Raw genomic sequence first — 24,084 nt, 5'->3', positions numbered from 1 at the left:
AGTGAACATCTCTGCTCCGCCTTGCAAGCTCCCTCAACCTTTCCTCGAACACTTCAATATAATAATGTTCACCAAGGAGGTAGGACGATTCTCCTTTGTCCAGGAGATGGAATTTGAATATGTCCATGTATTTGACATGGGCTATGGCTGTGTGGACATGGAGGTGGAATACCTAGACTTGGAAGTGATGGATGGAGTGGAATTTGGCTATGTGGATATGGAGGTGGAATGCCCAGACGTTGAAGAGATGGATGGAGTGGAATTGGTGGAATACCCGGACGTGGAAGTCATGGATGGAGTGGAATTTGGCAGTGTGGATATGGAGGTGGAATACCCAGAAGTGGATTTGGAGAAAATAGAATATGAGTGAAACTGGTATGAACGCCATATGGATTTGGTGAAGGTTGACCTCGTAATGTGTTGACGTAAACTAGGTCAACCACTGTGACCATGTGGCGGGAAGGGCCACATCCACCAACCACGTAGCAAGCCCCACCACGGAGAAGTATCGTGGCTGCATCCACGTATGATCCTTTACTTTGTAATGGACTTCATTGGATCCACTTATGATGCTTTACTTTGTAATGGACTTCATTGGATCCACTTATGATGCTTTAATTTGTAATGGACTTCATTTATAAAGAAGTTATTTGGCGAACTAAATACCACAGCGACAACCGGAGCTCCCATGTAAGGGCTAAATTCCCGGCAACGGCGACAAACGCTTCGGAATAAAAAGAAAATTCATCCAAATCCAAGAAAATTGGCTGATGGTTCCAAATGGTAATAATACCGATGACGCCAGCCATACTGGGGGTAAAGGAGTTTTAAGTTTGGTCAAAGATGGTGGAAGTGGTGGGGGAGGCATTGTGGCTGACCAAACCATGTAGTTAGAGCTGTCACTCAGGTGGGAGTCATTTATCTAATGATTTGACCATTGCCACACCTCGACCACCGCTGCTGGCAGCCCTCTTGAAGCAAAGCAAGACCAAAACAACGCTAAGTAGCAACAAGATTTCTTTTTCAATTTCAATAAACGTGAGCGTTGATTCGAAAGGTGTGTTTATCTAGGGTTGGATTCCTACTTTCTCCAGGGCTTCTTCGTCTGCAGTTCCACATGCGTTTCTCTATATCTCATACCATTTGGCTGGAGTTGTGCTCAGAAATAAAGTTTTAGGCCCAAGTAGCGAGGAATAGTATGTTCAGAATATGTATTGAAGTTGTCAAATGTTGACGCTCTTGATATTAATGGATTCCTTAACAGTACATCTGGAGTTTCACCAGAAGCTACAGAGGACAGTACGACTCTGTAAGTACCACAGGAGTTTTAAGGTTTCGTTCAAGGAAGATATAAACCTTATGTGTCTGTCAAGATCAATGATACTGCTAGATGTCTTACCCACTTGTGGTTCCGAAGGTGTTATTATGGAGGGACCAGATGGAAGGCAGACATGCACTGAGATCATCATATTTGATTTTCCCACATATTTAGATCATGAAGATCTTCAATTAGATGACAGATTTGTTGGGGTTAAATGACGTTCAGATAAATCTGATCCTAAACCATAGTTGAATGCTTTGATTAAGGGGTTAGATGTCACATGAGGTGGATTCTTTGTTAAATTTAGAAATGGTTTATGTGCATCGCTCAAAGTATAGTATACAAGCTAGGCTGTTAAAATGTTTCAAATCTATGTAGAATAAACACAAATCTATGAAAACATATTGAAAATGATTCATGGCATTTTAAATAAGACTTAAGATCAGATAAGTAATCAAGGCAGGAGGCATAAGCCAGCTTAGACCACACATAAGCTAGTTAAGGGTTGGAATACAGTGCTAAGAAAAGCACCAGAGTTGACGAAGTCAAAATCCATATGATACTTGAAACTGGATTGCCACCACTCAAATTGCTGAATGTACAACATAGGTAAGACAACAAGAGTGAACATCTCTGCTTCGCCTTGAAAGCTCCCTCAACCTTTCATCAAACACTTCAATATAATAATGTTCACCAAGAGGTAGGACGATTCTCCTTTGTCCAGGTGATGGAATTTGGATATGTCCATGTATTTGACATGGGCTATGGCTGTGTGGACATGGAGGTGGAAAACCCAGACGTGGAAGTGATGGATGGAGTGGCATTTGGCTGTGTAGATATGGAGGTGGAATACCCAGACATGGAAGAGATGTATGGAGTGGAATTTGGCTGTGCTGTTATGGAGGTGGAATACCCAGTGGAGGAAATGGAATGTGGTTAATGTTGGTATGGACACGAAATGGATTTCGTGAATTTTTTTGACCTCATATTGTGTTGACGTAGACGAGGTCAACCACTGTGACCATGTGGAGGAGGACCACATCCACCAACCACGTAGCGAGCCCCACCACGGAGAAGTATCTTGGCTGCCTCCACTTATGATGCTTTACTTTGTAATGGACTCCATTGGATCCACTTATGATGCTTTACATTGTAATGGACTTCATTGGATCCACTTATGATGCTTTACTTTGTAATGGACTTCATTGGATCCACTTATGATGCTTTACTTTGTAGTGGACTTAATTGGATCCACTTATGATGCTATACTTTGTAATGGACTTCGTGAGATCCACTTATGATGCTTTAATTTGTAATGGACTTCATTGGATCCACTTATGATGCTTTACTTTGTAATGGACCTCATTTATAAAGACGTTATTTGGCGAACTAGATACTAGAGCGAAAACTGGAGCCTCTATGTAAAGGTTAAATTCCCGGACACGGTGACAAACGCTTCGAGAAAAAAAGGAAAATTCATCCAAATCCAAGAAAATTGGCTGATGGTCCCAGGTGGTTATAATACCGGTGGAGCCAGCCATACTGTGGGTAAAGGAGTTTTAAGTTTGGTCAAAGATGGTAGAAGTGGTGGGGGGAGGCGTTGTGTCTGGCCAAACCATGTAGTTAGAGCTGTCACTAAGGTGGGGGTCATTTATCTCATGATTTGACCATTGCCACACCTAGACCACTGCTGCTGGCAGCCCTCTTGAAGCAATGCAAGACCAAAGCAACCCTAAGTAGCAACAAGATTTCTTTTTTAAATTCAATAAACGTGAGCGTTGATTCAAAAGGTGTGTTTATCTTGGGTTGGATTCTTACTTTCTCCAGGGCTTCTTCGTCTGCAGTTCCTCATGCGTTTCTCTATATCCCATACCACTGGGCTGGAGTTGTGATCAGAAATAAAGTTTTAGGCCCAAGTAGGGAGTATATAGTAAATTCAGAATATATATTGAAGTCGTCAAATGTTGACGATCGAGATATTAATGGATTCCTTTCCACTGTAAAGTTGATGATTGAGTCTGGGTTTTGACATGACGTACCTCGTCCTCCAAGTGTCCCCATAACTTGGGCAAGGCATTGAATTAGAATTGGAAGGGGTTAGAGACCACTTCATACCAAGTCTTAAGACAAGAAAATCGAGGGGTAATAATAACACTATTGTCAAAATTCATCAACTAAGAACAGGAATGATGGTCCCGGGTGCCCAAAGGGGGATGAACGAAGCTTCGAGATGGTATCGGGGTGATGAACACCAAGGGTAAAAGTAACTCTGGTGAGAGGAAAGGGGGAAGAACACTGATAACAAAATGTTAAAGGGTTGGTCATCCTCCTCGCCTGAGTGATAGTCATGACGAGGAAATGGAGGGAATTAACTCTGGAGGCGGAGAGCCAGAGACACAGTGACCTTTGTGTAGGCTGAGGCCATATCATCCCCCTTACAGTACATTTGGAATTTCACCAGAAGCTACAGAGGACAGTACGACTCTGTAAGTACCACAGGAGTTTTAAGATTTCGTTCAAGGAAGATATAGGCCTTATGTAACTGTCAAGATTAATGATGCTGTTAGATTTCTTAACCACTTGTGGTTCTGAAGATGTTATTATGAAGGGACCAGATGGAAGGCAGACATGCAGTAAGATTACAATATTTGATGTTCCCACATATTTAGATCATGAAGATCTTCAATTACATGACGGATTTTTGGGGTTAAATAACGTGGTTAAACTCTGATAAATCTGAACCTAAACCATAGTTAATTGCTTTGACTAAGGGGTTAGATGTTAGAAGTTAGGTACATTCCTTTTTAAATTTAGAAATGGTTTATCTGCAGCGCTCAAAGTATAGTATAAAAGCTAGGCTGTTAAAGTGTCTCAAATCTATGGAAAATAAACAAAAATCTATTAAATTATTTCGTATAATATAGTAACCTGTAATGAGGTCAGTGATTTTGTATATTTTATGCAGCCTACGTTAACACAAAATTGATCAGGGAATTGGCCAGATATATATATATATATATATATATATATATATATATATATATATATATATATATATATATATATATATATATATATATATATATATATATATATATATATATATATATATATATATATATATATATATATATATATATATATATATATATCCCAATTGACCCTCAAACCTACTGTACCTAATAACCTTGCTCTTATTCACATTTACTCTTAACTTTCTTCTTTCACACACTTTACCAAACTCAGTCACCAGTTTCTGCAGTTTCTCACATGAATCAGCCACCAGCGCTGTATCATCAGCGAACAACAACTGACTCACTTCCCAAGCTCTCTCATCCCCAACAGACTTCATACTTGCCCCTCTTTCCAAAACTCTCGCATTCACCTCCCCAACAACCCCATCCATAAACAAACTAAACAACCATGGAGACATCACACACCCCTGCCGCAAACCTACATTCACTGAGAACCAATCACTTTCCTCTCTTCCTACACGTACACATGCCTTACATCCTCGATAAAAACTTTTCACTGCTTCTAACAACTTGCCTCCCACACCATATATTCTTAACACCTTCCACAGAGCATCTCTATCAACTCTATCATATGCCTTCTCCAGATCCATAAATGCTACATACAAATCCATTTGCTTTTCTAAGTATTTCTCACATACATTCTTCAAAGCAAACACCTGATCCACACATCCTCTACCACTTCTGAAACCACACTGCTCTTCCCCAATCTGATGCTCTGTACATGCTTTCACCCTCTCAATCAATACCCTCCCATATAATTTACCAGGAATACTTAACAAACTTATACCTCTGTAATTTGAGCACTCACTCTTATCCCCTTTGCCTTTGTACAATGGCACTATGCACGCATTCCGCCAATCCTCAGGCACCTCACCGTGAGTCATACATACATTAAATAACCTTACCAACCAGTCAACAATACAGTCACCCCCTTTTTTAATAAATTCCACTGCAATACCATCCAAACCTGCTGCCTTGCCGGCTTTCATCATCCGCAAAGCCTTTACTACCTCCTCTCTGTTTACCAAATCATTTTCCCTAACCCTCTCACTTTGCACACCACCTCGACCAAAACACCCTATATCTGCCACTCTATCATCAAACACATTCAACAAACCTTCAAAATACTCACTCCATCTCCTTCTCACATCACCACTACTTGTTATCAATTGGGAGGTGAGTTTCAATGGAGAAAAACTGGAGGAAGTGAAGTGTTTTAGATATCTGGGAGTGGATCTGGCAGCGGATGGAACCATGGAAGCGGAAGTGGATCATAGGGTGGGGGAGGGGGCGAAAATTCTGGAGGCCTTGAAGAATGTGTGGAAGTCGAGAACATTATCTCGGAAAGCAAAAATGAGTATGTTTGAAGGAATAGTGGTTCCAACAATGTTGTATGGTTACGAGGCATGGGCTATGGATAGAGTTGTGCGCAGGAGGATGGATGTGCTGGAAATGAGATGTTTGAGGACAATATGTGGTGTGAGGTGGTTTGATCGAGTAAGTAACGTAAGGGTAAGAGAGATGTGTGGAAATAAAAAGAGCGTGGTTGAGAGAGCAGAAGAGGGTGTTTTGAAATGGTTTGGGCACATGGAGAGAATGAGTGAGGAAAGATTGACCAAGAGGATATATGTGTCGGAGGTGGAGGGAACGAGGAGAAGAGGGAGACCAAATTGGAGGTGGAAAGATGGAGTGAAGAAGATTTTGTGTGATCGGGGCCTGAACATGCAGGAGGGTGAAAGAAGGGCAAGGAATAGAGTGAATTGGAGCGATGTGGTATACCGGGGTTGACGTGCTGTCAGTGGATTGAATAAAGGCATGTGAAGCGTCTGGGTTAAACCATGGAAAGCTGTGTAGGTATGTATATTTTGCGTGTGTGGACGTATGTATATACATGTGTATGGGGGTGGGTTGGGCCATTTCTTTCGTCTGTTTCCTTGCGCTACCTCGCAAACGCGGGAGACAGCGACAAAGCAAAAAAAAAAAAAAAATATATATATATATATATATATATATATATATATATATATATATATATATATATATATTCATCTTGGTGTATGGGAAGGCCATATGGGAGATGGAGAGAGAGGCAGGATCAGGAGAGAAATGATCAAACCTTCCCGCTTGTTCATAGTTGATGCCTGAAATTTGTCTTCTGATAGTTCTACAGTTTTTGTTTGTGTTTGTTATACTAATTATTAACACAAGAAAATTGTAATGTAATGATTAAAGAAAATTATAGTAATTGTAATTTAGAATTGTTATAGGTCAAGATTTGTACGTGAAGCGGAAGGCCAAAATATGGTACGGGTCAGCCAGTCGTGAGTGTAAGCGACAGCTATTGATAGTTACTGGCTTTAATTTATGATCATTTATGATATCTATTTTTTACTTTTGTGTTAGCTGTTTTAAGTATTTGTTTTGTTTGCAGACTAAAACTTCTCTTATATGTTATTGTTTCTTGGGAAATTCTAGTTAATCGAGACGTTTATAAAGAAATATTTTTGGTCAGTTTGTTTTGTTTGAATAGACATGCATGGTGGTAAGGGACAGAATAAAAGCTACGGTTTGTTTATATTTGTTATTATTGATTAGTACTTTTCATTTCTAACATTAGCTGTTTAAAGTGTTTGTGTTGTATTTAGACAAAGTTCTTTTTCAAATCTTATTGATTACCACCTGGTTGAAAACCTGGTTTAAAAAGCGAGATATACATAAATATACTTATGTAAGTAGGAGAGATGGCCAGAGAGCGTTATTGGATTACGTGTTAATTGACAGGCGCGCGAAAGAGAGACTTTTGGATGTTAATGTGCTGAGAGGTGCAACTGGAGGGATGTCTGATCATTATCTTGTGGAGGCTAAGGTGAAGATTTGTATGGGTTTTCAGAAAAGAAGAGTTAATGTTGGGGTGAAGAGGGTGGTGAGAGTAAGTGAGCTTGGGAAGGAGACTTGTGTGAGGAAGTACCAGGAGAGACTGAGTACAAAATGGAAAAAGGTGAGAACAATGGAAGTAAGGGGAGTGGGGGAGGAATGGGATGTATTTAGGGAATCAGTGATGGATTGCGCAAAAGATGCTTGTAGCATGAGAAGAGTGGGAGGTGGGTTGATTAGAAAGGGTAGTGAGTGGTGGGATGAAGAAGTAAGAGTATTAGTGAAAGAGAAGAGAGAGGTATTTGGACGATTTTTGCAGGGAAAAAATGCAATTGAGTGGGAGATGTATAAAAGAAAGAGACAGGAGGTCAAGAGAAAGGTGCAAGAGGTGAAAAAAGGGCAAATGAGAGTTGGGGTGAGAGAGTATCATTAAATTTTAGGGAGAATAAAAAGATGTTCTGGAAGGAGGTAAATAAAGTGCGTAAGACAAGGGAGCAAATGGGAACTTAAGTGAAGGGCGCAAATGGGGAGGTGATGACAAGTAGTGGTGATGTGAGAAGGAGATGGAGTGAGTATTTTGAAGGTTTGTTGAATGTGTTTGATGATAGAGTGGCAGATATAGGGTGTTTTGGTCGAGGTGGTGTGCAAAGTGAGAGGGTTAGGGAAAATGATTTGGTAAACAGAGAAGAGGTAGTAAAAGCTTTGCGGAAGATGAAAGCCGGCAAGGCAGCAGGTTTGGATGGTATTGCAGTGGAATTTATTTAAAAAGGGGGTGACTGTATTGTTGACTGGTTGGTAAGGTTATTTAATGTATGTATGACTCATGGTGAAGTGCCTGAGGATTGGCGGAATGTGTGCATAGTGCCATTGTACAAAGGCAAAGGGGATAAGAGTGAGTGCTCAAATTACAGAGGTATAAGTTTGTTGAGTATTCCTGGTAAATTATACGGGAAGGTATTGATTGAGAGGGTGAAGGCATGTACAGAGCATCAGATTGGGGAAGAGCAGTGTGGTTTCAGAAGTGGTAGAGGATGTGTGGATCAGGTGTTTGCTTTGAAGAATGTATGTGAGAAATACTTAGAAAAGCAAATGGATTTGTATGTAGCATTTATGGATCTGGAGAAGGCATATGATAGAGTTGATAGAGATGCTCTGTGGAAGGTATTAAGAATATATGGTGTGGGAGGCAAGTTGTTAGAGGCAGTGAAAAGTTTTTATCGAGGATGTAAGGCATGTGTACGTGTAGGGAGAGAGGAAAGTGATTGGTTCTCAGTGAATGTAGGTTTGCGGCAGGGGTGTGTGATGTCTCCATGGTTGTTTAATTTGTTTATGGATGGGGTTGTTAGGGAGGTGAATGCAAGAGTTTTGGAAAGAGGGGCAAGTATGAAGTCTGTTGGGGATGAGAGAGCTTGGGAAGTGAGTCAGTTGTTGTTCGCTGATGATACAGCGCTGGTGGCTGATTCATGTGAGAAACTGCAGAAGCTAGTGACTGAGTTTGGTAAAGTGTGTGAAAGAAGAAAGTTAAGAGTAAATGTGAATAAGAGCAAGGTTATTAGGTACAGTAGGGTTGAGGGTCAAGTCAATTGGGAGATGAGTTTGAATGGAGAAAAGCTGGAGGAAGTGAAGTGTTTTAGATATCTGGGAGTGGATCTGGCAGCGGATGGAACCATGGAAGCGGAAGTGGATCATAGGGTGGGGGAGGGGGCGAAAATTCTGGGAGCCTTGAAGAATGTGTGGAAGTCGAGAACATTATCTCGGAAAGCAAAAATGGGTATGTTTGAAAGAATAGTGGTTCCAACAATGTTGTATGGTTGCGAGGCGTGGGCTATGGATAGAGTTGTGCGCAGGAGGATGGATGTGCTGGAAATGAGATGTTTGAGGACAATGTGTGGTGTGAGGTGGTTTGATCGAGTAAGTAACGTAAGGGTAAGAGAGATGTGTGGAAATAAAAAGAGCGTGGTTGAGAGAGCAGAAGAGGGTGTTTTGAAATGGTTTGGGCACATGGAGAGAATGAGTGAGGAAAGATTGACCAAGAGGATATATGTGTCGGAGGTGGAGGGAACGAGGAGAAGAGGGAGACCAAATTGGAGGTGGAAAGATGGAGTGAAAAAGATTTTGTGTGATCGGGGCCTGAACATGCAGGAGGGTGAAAGGAGGGCAAGGAATAGAGTGAATTGGAGCGATGTGGTATACCGGGGTTGACGTGCTGTCAGTGGATTGAATAAAGGCATGTGAAGCGTCTGGGGTAAACCATGGAAAGCTGTGTAGGTATGTATATTTGCGTGTGTGGACGTATGTATATACATGTGTATGGGGGTGGGTTGGGCCATTTCTTTCGTCTGTTTCCTTGCGCTACCTCGCAAACGCGGGAGACAGCGACGAAGCAAAAAAACAAAAAAAAATTGATTACCACATGAAAGCTAGGCTCTATAAGTGTCAAGTAAACAATATGTGATATTTTGAATTAAGTCGAGGTGCTATTTACCACTGGCGTTTAGATATTTGGGACCCTTGGGGATAGATTTGCCAAGATCATCACGGCCAAATTGACTGGATGGCAACCTAGGAGCTAGGCAGAATTGGATATCATAAAATCCTAAACAGTCGGTGGTTCCTGGGGCCTACCCTCCATCCTCTTGTAACTACGCTGCTGATTAGCATTTTGTTCTTTATATTTTTCAGAGGAACAAGACACTTCTGCATCTCTGTAAAGTTAAGGACTCATTGAAATTAATTCTTCAGATATTATCTGCAGTAAAAGGTAAAGTTGACAAGTTACTTTGCTCTTCTTCATAATGGGTTTCCCCTGATGTTTTCAATTAATGTTTAGCCTACCTAAATTTTCTAGTCGTACTTATATATTTATGTGTTGTTTCCAAACGGTAATTTGAATGGAATGACTTCATATATTTGTGTGTTGTTTCCAAACTGTAATTTGAAAGGAATGGCCTCGCTGAGCCCCAAGATGACCCTGTTTAAGAGAATACTCTTATTGTGAAGTAACATTGTCGTACAAGATGTAAAACAATTCCAAAGCTTTTTTCTTTTCCTCATGTTGCCACGTTGTTTAAAGTATTTAGTTGAGCTATTTGTTTTTCAATGAAACTGCATGAAATATTTATTTGTGTGGAACTATGATTATTCCAATGATAATTTTATTTTATGGATTTCCCATGTTTTATGCTGATATCTATCTTCTTCTGTTTAATTATTTCATTCTGGTACCAGTTTTCACAACACATTATGTACTTTTGATTCTTATATTTGGACTCCAGTTTATTCTTGCATTATGGCTTCACCAGTCTAGCGACAACAAAATTGGCTGTAATATTACTAATCCATGTAAACTGTTTCATTGTTTATCTTTGCTATGTACTGTACACCTGCAGTTGCCTTTTTTTTGTACCTTGCATCAAACCAATAATTTTCATATGTATTCCTCTCAGTGTTATTGTTTACCAGTAAATTAGTTTATGTACATGTTTGGAGTCAGTTTTGTGTTTAAGGTTATTATATTTTTATCCTGGACATTTTAGTGCTGTGTTTTCCATATGTTATCTTTAGCTTCTATGTTAGAGGCTATTTTTGTTTCTTATTTGATATATTATATATGGAGAGTCTTCCTACGATCATAACATTATGTTTGTATTAAACCATGTTCACAGCTCCCTTACCGACTGCCACTGTAGTGTTGTGTGTTTTAGTTATCAGTTTTGTTTCTTGAATTAGACCATCGTTGGGATATTGATTTCATCCCATATTTCTACTCCTTGTATATTTCGACATGAAGGATATTATATGGGAAATCTATACTGCCATAACCTTAACAACAATATTTTTTTCCTTTAGTAAGCTTAACAATATTATTTTTCCTTTTAATGAGCTTAGCAATATCTTTTCCCATTGGTGTGATTGGCAATATTGTTTTTCCCTTTACCACTGCTCTTACTACGTCTCTTCAGAAAACTAGTATAAAAATGGTATTCTCACCTTCAATGTAATGTAATGACATAACGACAAAAAGCTCTGATAACATACCAACCTCTTTAAAGCTAACAGGTGATCAATTTGAGACCTCTCATTCACTGGTGTAAAGTTAGTTTTTGTGCAGTGTGTTATTTAAGGTTATACTCAGGCATCTGAAGAATTCACACATATGTGTTAACTACAGGGAGGTAATGGCCAGGTCATCTAACTACTAATTCCAGCTTATGACATGTGTTCATAGTGCCAATTATATCAAAAAACACTACTACAATTTGTGCTTTAACTACAGTCATTGGTATCACCTCCACTGTACATCACTGTCATCCACTGGAGACTACTCAGAACACTGGACGTACAGCAGCCATTCAGAAAATAACTTACAACACTCCGTCACAAACACCTTCACCTCGAGCACAAATTTCCAATAAACAGCATTACAGAAAGCGCATTTTCAGTCTTCACAAATAGATCATTCTACGCCACAGAACTGCAATGACAAACTAAAGATTTTGCAAATCAGTGCTAGTAATGATAAGAACAAATACACAGAAATTATCAGCTAATTAAGAGAATGCAGTATCCTTGTAGAACTCATCTAAGAAGCTAGTCTCACATCCAGATCTCACAGCTGTAAGAAATAACAGACAAGGAGTAGGTACTCATAACACTTATTCACCAAACCATAATTTTCTCCACAACTGACACCATACAACAGCTCACAGACAACAACAATATCCTATAAACACAGTACTAGGTGCAAGATAATCCACATCTGCATACCTCCTCACTCTACATACCCCATAAGATACACTACCCAACAGCAGAACCTCGATAAGATGCTCCCATTATTAAAGATTTGAATGTCCACTTTGTTCAGCATTCACACTTATGATCTCTGAGGTGAATTTCTTCAACTGTAACTTCTCAGTATACTTAACCTATGCAACCAACCAACCAACCAGACTCCTAGTCCACCATCTCCTGCAGCTAACTTTGTGAAACAACATTCTGCTCACACCAGCATTACATGGAAGGATGCTACGGCAACCATCCTCTGACCACTTACCCATCCTGAGCACACTCCATCCAGCTCACCCAGTCAATACAAAAGACAGCTACCTGGGTCAGAGGAGTGCAACGTGACGACCACCTGAGTGCTGGATCACTAAACAGGCGTCACTAACCCTCCAGATACCCAGGCGGTTAGTACTGGTAATATACCTCCCTGGTTGTTAGCTTCCTACAAACTACTACCTACTCCCATAAATTACACACATCGTAAAGTAAAGAAACCACCTTACACATAACCACTCACCATTGATAGAAATCAGAGATCAAATCAATATTCTTAAATAAATCTATCATTAACCTAATCATAAAGAGGCAAACAGAACTGGCACTCCTTCATCAACACAGTGAACCGAAAGACCCACATCACCACTCGTCTCACCAGTCCTCACTCATGAACCACACCTGACTCATCACAGTAAAATCCATTGTCCCAAAGAACTTACAAACATACTCATGAGACATTTCTCAAAAATTACCCACAAACCAATCTCGCCTTTAAAAAGGAAAGTTGTGAAAAATCTACCCAAAATCCATTCAGAGACAATCGCCCACCTACCCTTCACTCCCAATGATACAAACAGTGCCTTTAAAATCTTAGGGAACTTTCCTCCTACAGACCCTAATAATGTAACAGACTTTCACATGAAACACTACGGTCCATTTGCTAATGGGTTTGGAAGCCTCTCACCAACATGCTCTTGAACTGACCCAAATGCAGCAGTCGCACAACCAGTCTTCCACCACCTAAAACAGTGTACCTGGACAGAAGTCCCACAGACTTTACATATGCAATGAAAATAGATAATTAAGGTTTGTCGTAGTCATTGATTATGTTAAAATTTCAAGTTTTCTGAGTCTAGCTAAATTTTGTGAGTCTATTTAGCGTATGTGAGCACATTAAAAAAAATGGGTAGTAAGGATAACAATCTGACCTCAACAGGAAATATGTAAACATTGTGTTAGGGATGAATGTTTCACAATCAAAGGTTCAGCTAAGGATTTAAAAACTTCCATTAGTGTCTTATATATTAGATGTCCTCGCTGCTCTGATATCTAGAAACTGTACCTTTGATAGAGGTTACATTTTAACATCCTTTCAGTTCTATGTAGCCCTTAAACTTGCACCTTTAGAATGCATTTTTGTTGCTTAATATTCTGTTTGGTGACTTTCCAAGGCATATTTGAAGGCAAGTCTGCCTCCACATTGATGGATCTATTAGGTCTTGCAGAACAACAGATGCTGCTGTCCTCAAGGCAAATGACCTGTATGTAGAGAAGGTCAAGAATCATTGTTTAAGTTTGTATTTAAGAGAATTGATATGATATACAGTTTGTTGTGCAACTATGTAGCTATTTTCCTGACAGTGGAAAGTATAATCGGTTTATTTTTCAGAAATCAGTTTGATGAATCCTGCCCTGAGCCCTTGTTTGCTTAATTCAAAATGAAGCGCATTAAGATGTTGCAGCAAATAATGGAGAAGGCTTACACACACTTAAGCATACAGATGCTTGACTAGGAAGCATCATAATTTCTAGAAACTGCCAATCCCTCCTCAGAAAAGTCAGCAGACCTTGCAGTCTCAGCCATCTTGTTCAGACCAACAACCCAACTATTCCAAGGTCAGACATAAATGAGACTTTTCTATGTAATGTGAAAATTCCTGCAGCAATGTAGAACTTTCAGAGCTATGTTGTATATGTTCGTGGTAAAGGCTACTTTGAAATGTCACACATGTTGTAGGGGTTTCATATGATGAATCTTTTTTCATATTCAAAGGAGTAAGCGGCTCTTAAAGTAGTGAAGGAGCCCTTTTTTAGGCTTCTTTGAGAAAAAGACTTGTCTGCTGCTGCTGGCATCATGCCACGCCTGTTTTATGCTGAACTATCATAACATTGTCATATTGAGAGAGCAATATGGAGGCTTTAAATACTATGATTTACTTGCACACATACGGGAATCACTAGCAGGGCGCAGCTGGCTATCTAGTGGTGTGCTCACCACCCAACAGTACCAAATAATTTCCTGTCAAGTGGAAAAATGAAACTCTGATCTAACATTTCTCACAGAAACTGAAAACAAGGTGTAGGGAAATGGAATAACAGTGGTCAAAGATAAGAGAAAATGAATTATACTGTAGCATGACAGGCATGAAAGAGCTGGTCTTCAGAAGAGTTAAAACAGAGATTTTATCAGGAATACAATATAAATCTTAAAGTAGAGCTTACAAAAATTCTATAAGGCAACTTGCAATAAGTGTGATCTTAGAGCACATAATAATCACAATCCAACCAGGTGTAGCTCTCAAAAACCAATGAGGTAGCAAAGTTGAATAACACTACAAAGGCTAACTGAACAATGTGCAAAGGTGAATAAAAATAATATTCATCTATAGGATTTTTGTAAGCTCTACAGTAAATTTGATGGAAGGCACTAAATTGTTAAGTAAGGGGAGAAATATTTGTAAATTTTCATTTGTTCGTCAAACACAAAGAACATCATCTACATACCTAAACCAAATTGCATTAGAAGGTAAGATATCCTTTAGTAATTTTGTTTCAGAAAATTCCATATAAAGATTACTTTGTACAGGTCAAAGAGGGATACTCATTGCCATACCAAATTTTTGAGCATAATAATCTCCATTGAATTGAAATACACAGTCTTTTATACACAATTTTATCAGTTCAATGAAATTAGACTTTGAAGCAGGTAAATGAATATCATCCAAGAGATCTAACAAATATTCTAAAAGGTCATCAACTGGAACTTTAGTGGAAAGTGAGGAAACATCAAAGCTAACTAGCTTAAAATCAAAATTAACATTGATGTTGTTTAGCTTGTTTACTAAATCTACATTGCTCATGATATTAGAATTTGATACCTTACCCACTAAAGGGCTTAATAAAGAAACTAACCATTTTGACAATTCATATGTGATGGAGCCTACTGAACTCACTATAGGTCTTGCTGGAAAATTCTGTTTATGTGTTTTGATAAGTCCATACATATATGGCAATGAAGGGGACAAAGATGACAAACTTTTGATAAGAGAGATGTTACCTTTCAACAACTTCATTTCTTTATCGAAATGAGAATTAACTGATTCTAAGGGAGTTTTACTAAGTTTAGAATATGTTGTGTCATCATTTAGAAGATCATTCATTTTAGATGAATAGTTACTCTTGTCTAAAATCACAACAGGGTTAGACTTATCTGCTTTAGTAATATGTATATCCTTGTCTTTCTTTAAGGTGTTAATAGCTCTTATGAATCTTTTAGGGCAATTAGCTTCCACTGGTTTTGACAAACTGGCATACACTAAACCCTTACAGATATTAATTTCATCATTACTTAAATTACTGTATTTTTCTAAATTACAAAAAGACTTTGTGACATCAACACAGCTGGCTTCCCTGTCAGAGCACACAAAACAAACCATAGCCTGATGCACACAAGGAATCTTTATCTAGTTTATTAGATAGGTTTACCACAAAAGATGGGTTTGTGTTCTTGGTCCAGTCGCTGTTTTCAATAAGATGGTCCAACTTACAATTTAGTGACACTTGTAGCCTATTGCTTTCTTTCCTTAATTTATCATAGCAATAGTCCAACATCCGGTTCTTCCAGTGTGTCGGTATTGCCATTTGAAAGGCACGTTTCTTCTCTCTTGAAATGCGAAAAGCCTCCTCCATTTCAAGTTTCTTTAATTCAATGTTTTTCTTTAAAATAATATTTTGGAATTGGTCAAATCGTCGACCAGACAGCTGAAACAAACGTTGAGGTAGGACAGATCTTGGCATCATTTGTTCATCAAGGCATTTCCTAAGGAATCCAAATCGTAACTTCAATTGGTAAGCCTTGATTAGCGATTTGGAGAAAGCAGTAACGAAAGGAGAAAGTCCATGACAGCTTGTAGAGAAGAAATAGAAGAGCCGTGTGGAATCCATGTTGGAAAGGATCACAATTTTGCGCGTCATCAAGATATTCCTATGAGTCCACGGGGAAAATGAAAGACGATAAGCTCCCAAGTGCACTTTCGTGTATTAATCACATCATCAGGGGAGACACAAGAGAGAAATATGTCAGTTGATATACATCGAAGAGACGAAGCTAAGAGCCATTTGATAAACATGTGATTGTCCAAAACATAAAACGAGCGTTCGTAAACTTATCATTTTACAAATTTTATCAACAATAAAGTTATCTAATTTGTATAGACCATCAATAATATTAAGATTATAATTCTTTGTGTACTTAATAATAGAAGATTCAATGATATTCCTCTTGGAAATAGAGTTAGAGTTAATAACTGAGATGGCGTTACTCCAGTCAATACAATGATCATAGTTTTTAACGTGATTAAACAAGGCAGATAAGTCTAACTCTGTTGTGATTTTAGACAAAAGTAACTATTTATCTAAAATGAATGATCTTTTAAATGATCCCTTAAAAGCAGTTAATTCTCATTTCAATAAAGAAATGAAGTTGTTGTTGAACGGTAACATTTCTCTCATCAAAAGTTTGTCATCTTTGTCCCATTCATTGCCATATATGTATGGACTTATCAAAACACATAAGCAGAATTTTCCAGCAAGAACTATAGTAAGTTCAGTAGGCTCCATCACATATGAATTGTCAAAATGGTTAGTTTCTTTATTAAGGCCTTTATTGGGTAAGGTATCAAATTCTAATATCATGAACAATGTAGATTTAGTCAACAAGCTAAACAATATCAATGTTAATTTTGATTTTAAGCTAGTTAGCTTTGATGTTTCCTCACTTTTCACTAAAGTTCCAGTTGATGACCTTTTAGAATATTTATTTGATGTCTTGGATGATATTCATTTACCTGCTTCAAAGTCTAATTTCATTGAACTGATAAAATTGTGTATAAAAGACTGTGTATTTCAATTCAATGGAGATTATTATGCTCAAAAATTTGGTATGGCAATGAGTATCCCTCTTTGACCTGTACAAAGTAATCTTTATATGGAATTTTCTGAAACAAAATTACTAAAGGATATCTTACCTTCTAATGCAATTTGGTTTAGGTATGTAGATGATGTTCTTTGTGTTTGACGAACAAATGAAAATTTACAAATATTTCTCCCCTTACTTAACAATTTAGTACCTTCCATCAAATTTACTGTAGAAAAATGAAAATAATGGTATGTTACCATTTCTAGATTCCATGATCCATAGACAAGGAAACAAGTTTAAGTTTGGCATATACAGGAAACCCACCAATGTATGCTCATATATCCATTATTACTCATCTCAACATGATCAGTACACCTGCATCCTGAGCCACCGACTCTCGCTCCACTTACAAGAAGGTGGAATCAAACATCATCATGAACAAAAGCATGGAACGAGACTAACGAGGGAGATTATAATGAATAACATCAAAATCATTACTAGTTGTAGTGATCGCAGGAGACTACACAGATTAGAAGCCATTCACATAAGAGAGGAAGCCCCTGTCATCCACATCCAGACAAGCATGACCACAGACATATAGCTCTTTGATGGCCCGTCAATAGGACGTAGAGCTGATAATGCCTTGCCCAATTCCCGATTGCTTAGATGTGATTAATTATTGTGTTGTTACAAACATTCCATTATACAAAGGAATGTAAAGGTATTCATACAGCAGTGGACCACTGGGTCACTTCGAGGTTGATGGTGATAGTGGAAGATATCAGGGACTCACACATTAGTGTAGTGGAAGATATCAGGAACTCACACATTAGTGTAGTGGAAGATATCAGGAACTCACACATTAGTGTAGTGGAAGATATCAGGAACTCACACATTACTGTAGTGGAAGATATCAGGAACTCACACATTAGTGTAGTGGAAGATATCAGGAACTCACACATTAGTGTAGTGGAAGATATCAGGAACTCACACATTAGTGTAGTGGAAGATATCAGGAACTCACACATTACTGTAGTGGAAGATATCAGGAACTCACACATTAGTGTAGTGGAAGATATCAGGAACTCACACATTAGTGTAGTGGAAGATATCAGGAACTCACACATTACTGTAGTGGAAGATATCAGGAACTCACACATTAGTGTAGTGGAAGACATACAGATAATCTAAAGATAAACCTGTATATTGTCAGTGTGACTAATGATGAGTCGCAAATAATGTTAATCTTGAACTTGAAGGGAAATATTGATCAAGTTTATCGTGAAACTTATCTATAATGTTGCTTCCAACCACTCTAACTGGTAAGTTATTTCATGTTAACAATCATATTGAAGATAAAGTTCTTCACCTCATCTGAGGTCAAACGTTTGCCCACCAGTTTGTGTTCATTACTACGAATGACATCAGATGTGACGTCATTAGTAGATAGATATCTATACCTCATAGTGATTTTTGTTGGTTCTACAGACAGTTAGTTTCGCTCTATTTCCTATGAACTTAACTTTAAAGTAAAGTAAACACGGTAAAAAAGTATCTTCCCGGATGTGTCCAATGAATTTAGAAATGATCAATACGACTCGTGTTGTCTGGGTAGGGTTGGTGAGTGTGAATGTGGACACGTTTCCTCATAATTATGGCAACTCATCTTTGTTGTTAATTCCATCGAAATATGACATCAATATACAATTCAATATTGCAATTTGTCCCTGTATTGGCACGGGGTCATATCATACGATCATGATGAAATTGGTTCATAGTTAGACCTGCCAAGTCTCCTCAAATATGGAATGTTTCTAATTGTTGTATTCACCAGGTCTCCATATGAGTGGTCTGTACCATGACAGGTCTATGCTAGGTCTATGCTTGGTACGGGCACTCACCTCAACCCGGCTCTTTATCTGATCTTGACTAACAGGTAGTTTGTTGTTAGGGAGGCTGGCTGCCTGGCTGGCACAGGGCTTTACAATATGACGGATCTCTTTGTACCAGGTAAACATACATGTGTATCATTGAAGTGATCAGAATATCTCCTTTATGACCAAACAATTTAATGGTAGTATTTCGTATATGGTCAATGTAATGTTGGTATATTTGAAAACATATGAACAGTCATAAAGCCTGAATCCATAGTATATGTCCAACATTAAAGTTATATACATGTTGACTTTTATCATTACCAGTATAACATTGATGAACTAATGGTCTTCAACCGGTATACACAAGCTGAACCATCTGGATTTGCTCATTATTTCTGTTATGAAGACTCAGGTACGTCATCAAAGGTAATGATTGGTATTTTCTTTAGAAGGATAACTTAAACTTGGAATAAAATGATGATAAATTAAGAACCATATGTATATATGTAAACGTGTAGATATATGTATCTACTTGAGTCATACGAATGTATTATATACTTAAGAATGTGACTGACAACTTAAAGAATAAGATAAAACATTATGGTTAATGTGATAAATGATTTATAATAAATATGTACAGTGTTGCATTTAAATGGTTCTTAAGAATCAAGGCCTTTTAGCCAGTAAAAATGATAAGAAATTGAAAAAGGTGTTGAAAGCATAATAATCATAAGCCCCAGAATATATTATCCTCTGGATATGTAAAATAAAATCCAACGCAAAATAACTAGGTTAAAACAGTATTCATTGAGCATTTAAGAAAATATGTACTCTCCCTCTCCTTATCTCCTATCATTATTTCTTATGTTTACTTCCAACAAATGTCTCGTATATCATATAAAAATTCGTTATAGGTATTTGGTGAATATTGTCCAGCGACGCGTTGTATAACTCTCTGTTGTCAAAGTTCACCGGTGGAGTAGATCATATATTACAAAGCTGTGTCTCTCCACACAGATGTTACACGTCCCAGGTTAAGATATTTCCTTGATATGGCGTTTATCTAACATAGATATGTCTTCTATAAAGATCTGTAAACACGTTCTCCTGCGGGTCGATACCTAACGCTTTCGTATTAATCATTTGTAAGTGACCAAGCATTACAAAGCTGGGTCACTTCCCACACTCGGTTTCATTAATCATTCTAACTATATTTGTTTCATCATTGATTTGATCCTTACAATAGATATTTATGTTTGTAATTTTCTTTATCATATCATTAGTCAGTTGAAGTGCACAATACGCTTGTCAACCTGGCCAGTCTACTGTTTTGGTCATGAGATATTATTCACAAGGTGTAACAGGACTCCATCCGTCAGCTGTGTCACCACCAGTGACAAGTCATCCTTAGCAAGGCTGTGTCATCCACAAAGGACGGAGAGAAATAGTACAGTCTCGTCGGAAATGTTCTTGCTTAAAGATGTTTACCTTCCCCTGCTCCTGTGTAGAATGCAGCAGCCACGAAGGTGTAGGAGCGCCATCAAAGGTGTGCTGGTGATGTGTGGTAATAATAATAATACTGTTCACACCATCACCAACAACCATTTCTCAGGTTTGTCTGTCCTACTTGTCGTCGCTGCACGTAACTCTGTCATTGCATATGTCTTCCTTGAACGTACATCTTCCTATATCTCACTGTCCCAACTATTTAGACAATAATATGTTGAAAGGATTGTTAGGTGACTTTAAAGTGAAGCATATAAAGGATTAGTGACCTAATGACCTTCTATAGGTCGCTGTCCGTTAGAATGCACCATTCGTCTTACGAACAGGGTGAGAGCGTGTACGGTCTCAGAATCATCTTGAACCCCTGGGAAAACTGTTCAAGATGATTCGATTGATGGTTATAACATGACACTAACTGCAGGTATGACCCTTGCAATCAACAGGGGTGAAAACCTTACTTATATGGGCCAAGTATTTAGTGAGCGTGTGTGTGACCTTACAAATATCTTCAACACGTGAAGGTGTTCAAGTATTTTTGGTTGAGGATCATGACTAACTTGTTGACTTTATTAACCCTGGCAGTGGATGAGCCACAAGCCCAAATAACCAACCAACGTGGCGATTATTTTAGATGTCTTGCTTGACTGACAATGTAGCACCTGGGTTGAGCCCAAGGACTTGTTACCCTCCTCCATTCAGTCTGTTTTTCTATCTCTTCTTCACAACACTCCCGAGAACCCTCCAGCAAACTCCACCACACGCCCCTTCCTGCCAAACCCTTCCCTCTACGTCGTCAGTAATCAAGTCAGACATTCATAGTTTTATATGCAGCTACCTGCTGGACCTGGACCATCATTTTATGTTAACTTATGGTTCACATTCTGGCTTCATGACCTCAAGCTGATAGCCTTTAAATCCAACAACATGTATACATCCTGTTATACAACTGATATTACTGTCTGACGTATGTATGGTGCGGCTTGATGGCCTTACCTGCTGATGGTCAAACATGTCATCATGTTGTGATTTGTATGTTTTGTTGTGTGGCACAGATTCTGTTGTAGATATCTTTAATAACCTTTACCACTTACTATCCAGTATAGTGAGCGATAGACAGACTTACGTGTTACAGGCTCCGTATGATAAACATTTGACGAGTCTCGACACAAACATTTATCTGTTGGGTAAGATCAGAGAATGAGTCGTCCAGTGGCAGAACATAAACCTACATCATGTAACAACAACAACAACAACAACAACAACAACAACAACAACAAACAAACAAACAACTGTTATGTGAAGATCTAGTTATTCAAAGTGAGATGATCACAAGGAAGTTAGGGATATAGAAGAGTAGGAGTGAGGTATAACCTGGAGGCCCAGCCACCGTGGCTGGTGCTATATAGAGCAGTGAGGGCTAACACCATATCTTAACCCCTGGTGATGTGTGAGCTTATAAACACTGGTGGTATTTATGGCGGCCACCAGGAAGTAATGTTCACCAGGTATTGTTCTGCTCTACACTGATCCAACAACTACAAGGATAATGTTGTTATAACCTTCTTGATCATGCTGGTTATAGAAGTATTATAGATACATGTTGGTGACACAAGGATAATGTTGTTATAACCTTCTTGATCATGCTGGTTATAGAAGTATTATAGATACATGATGGTGACACAAGGATAATGTTGTTATAACCTTCTTGATCATGCTGGTTATAGAAGTATTATAGATACATGTTGGTGACACAAGGATAATGTTGTTATAACCTTCTTGATCATGCTGGTTATAGAAGTATTATAGATACATGTTGGTGACACAAGGATAATGTTGTTATAACCTTCTTGATCATGCTGGTTATAGAAGTATTATAGATACATGTTGGTGACACAAGGATAATGTTGTTATAACCTTCTTGATCATGCTGGTTATAGAAGTATTATAGATACATGTTGGTGACACAAGGATAATGTTGTTATAACCTTCTTGATCATGCTGGTTATAGAAGTATTATAGATACATGTTGGTGACACAAGGATAATGTTGTTATAACCTTCTTGATCATGCTGGTTATAGAAGTATTATAGATACATGTTGGTGACACAAGGATAATGTCGTTATAACCTTCTTGATCATGCTGGTTATAGAAGTATTATAGATACATGTTGGTCACACAAGGATAATGTTGTTATAACCTTTTAGATCGTGGTGGTTATAGAAGTATTATAGATACATGTTGGTGACACAAGACATCATAATGATGGTTTCCTCTGGTGTCAACAAGTTATCAACTACATACATAATATCAGTCGTAACAACACTATGTATGTAGTCGTGATTACCGTAACAGGTGAGTGGCAAGATTGGATGACGTAACGTAACAATATCAGACTTCATCATTCTCAATAGTTTAGGTGGATCATGTAATATTTGACGTTGCTTCATGTTTTATCAGATGATAAAATGATGGCTGGTCTAATGACCTTCACAAGTCAGTGGTCATTAAATCCCACACAGCAACCAACCACTCAGGATGACCAGGAGGGAGCCACCTGGTGCAGACCAAGTGTACCAGCCTGGTGGAGAGGATCAACTGCTCCACCTCAGGATAAGAGCTGCTCAAGTTCTGTAGTGAGGGACACTCCAAGTGGCATGTGAAACTACCAGTCTTAGTTATAAACTACCGCCCGGCTGGCCGGTGGGTGGCTGTGGCCAACATGAACCCAGGGGTTACACACACACACACACACACACACACACACCGCCCACTGACCTGACCACCGGCCGGTGGGTGGCTGTGGCCAACATGAACCCAGGGGCCACACATTGCCCACTGACCTGACCACCGGCCGGCGGGTGGCTATGGCCAACACGTACCCAGGGGCCACACACCGCCCACTGACCTGACCACCGGCCGGTGGCTGTGGCCAACATGAACCCAGTGGCCACACACCGCCCACTAACCTGACCACCGGCCGGTGGCTGTGGCCAACATGAACCCAGGGGCCACACACCGCCCACTGACCTGACCACCGGCCGGTGGGTGGCTGTGGCCAACGTGAACCCAGGGGCTACACACACACACACCACCCACTGACCTGACCACCGGCCGGTGGGTGGCTGTGGCCAACATGAACCCAGGGGCTACACACCGCCCATTGACCTGACCACCGGCCGGTGGGTGGCTGTGGCCAACATGAACCCAAGGGCTACACACACACACACACACACACACACACACACACACACACACACACACACACCGCCCACTGACCTGACCACCGGCCGGTGGGTGGCATTGGCCAACATGAACCCAGGGGCTACACACACACACACACACACACACACACACACACACACACACACACACACACACACACCGCCCACTGACTTGACCACCGGCCGGTGGGTGGCTGTGGCCAACATGAACCCAGGGGCTACACACACACACACACACACACACACACACACACACACACACACACACAT

Source organism: Panulirus ornatus, chromosome 58, assembly GCF_036320965.1.
Source record: "Panulirus ornatus isolate Po-2019 chromosome 58, ASM3632096v1, whole genome shotgun sequence".
Lineage (NCBI taxonomy): Eukaryota > Metazoa > Arthropoda > Malacostraca > Decapoda > Palinuridae > Panulirus > Panulirus ornatus.
The sequence above is the reverse complement of the archived record's forward strand: the minus strand, read 5'-3'. Positions refer to the sequence as shown.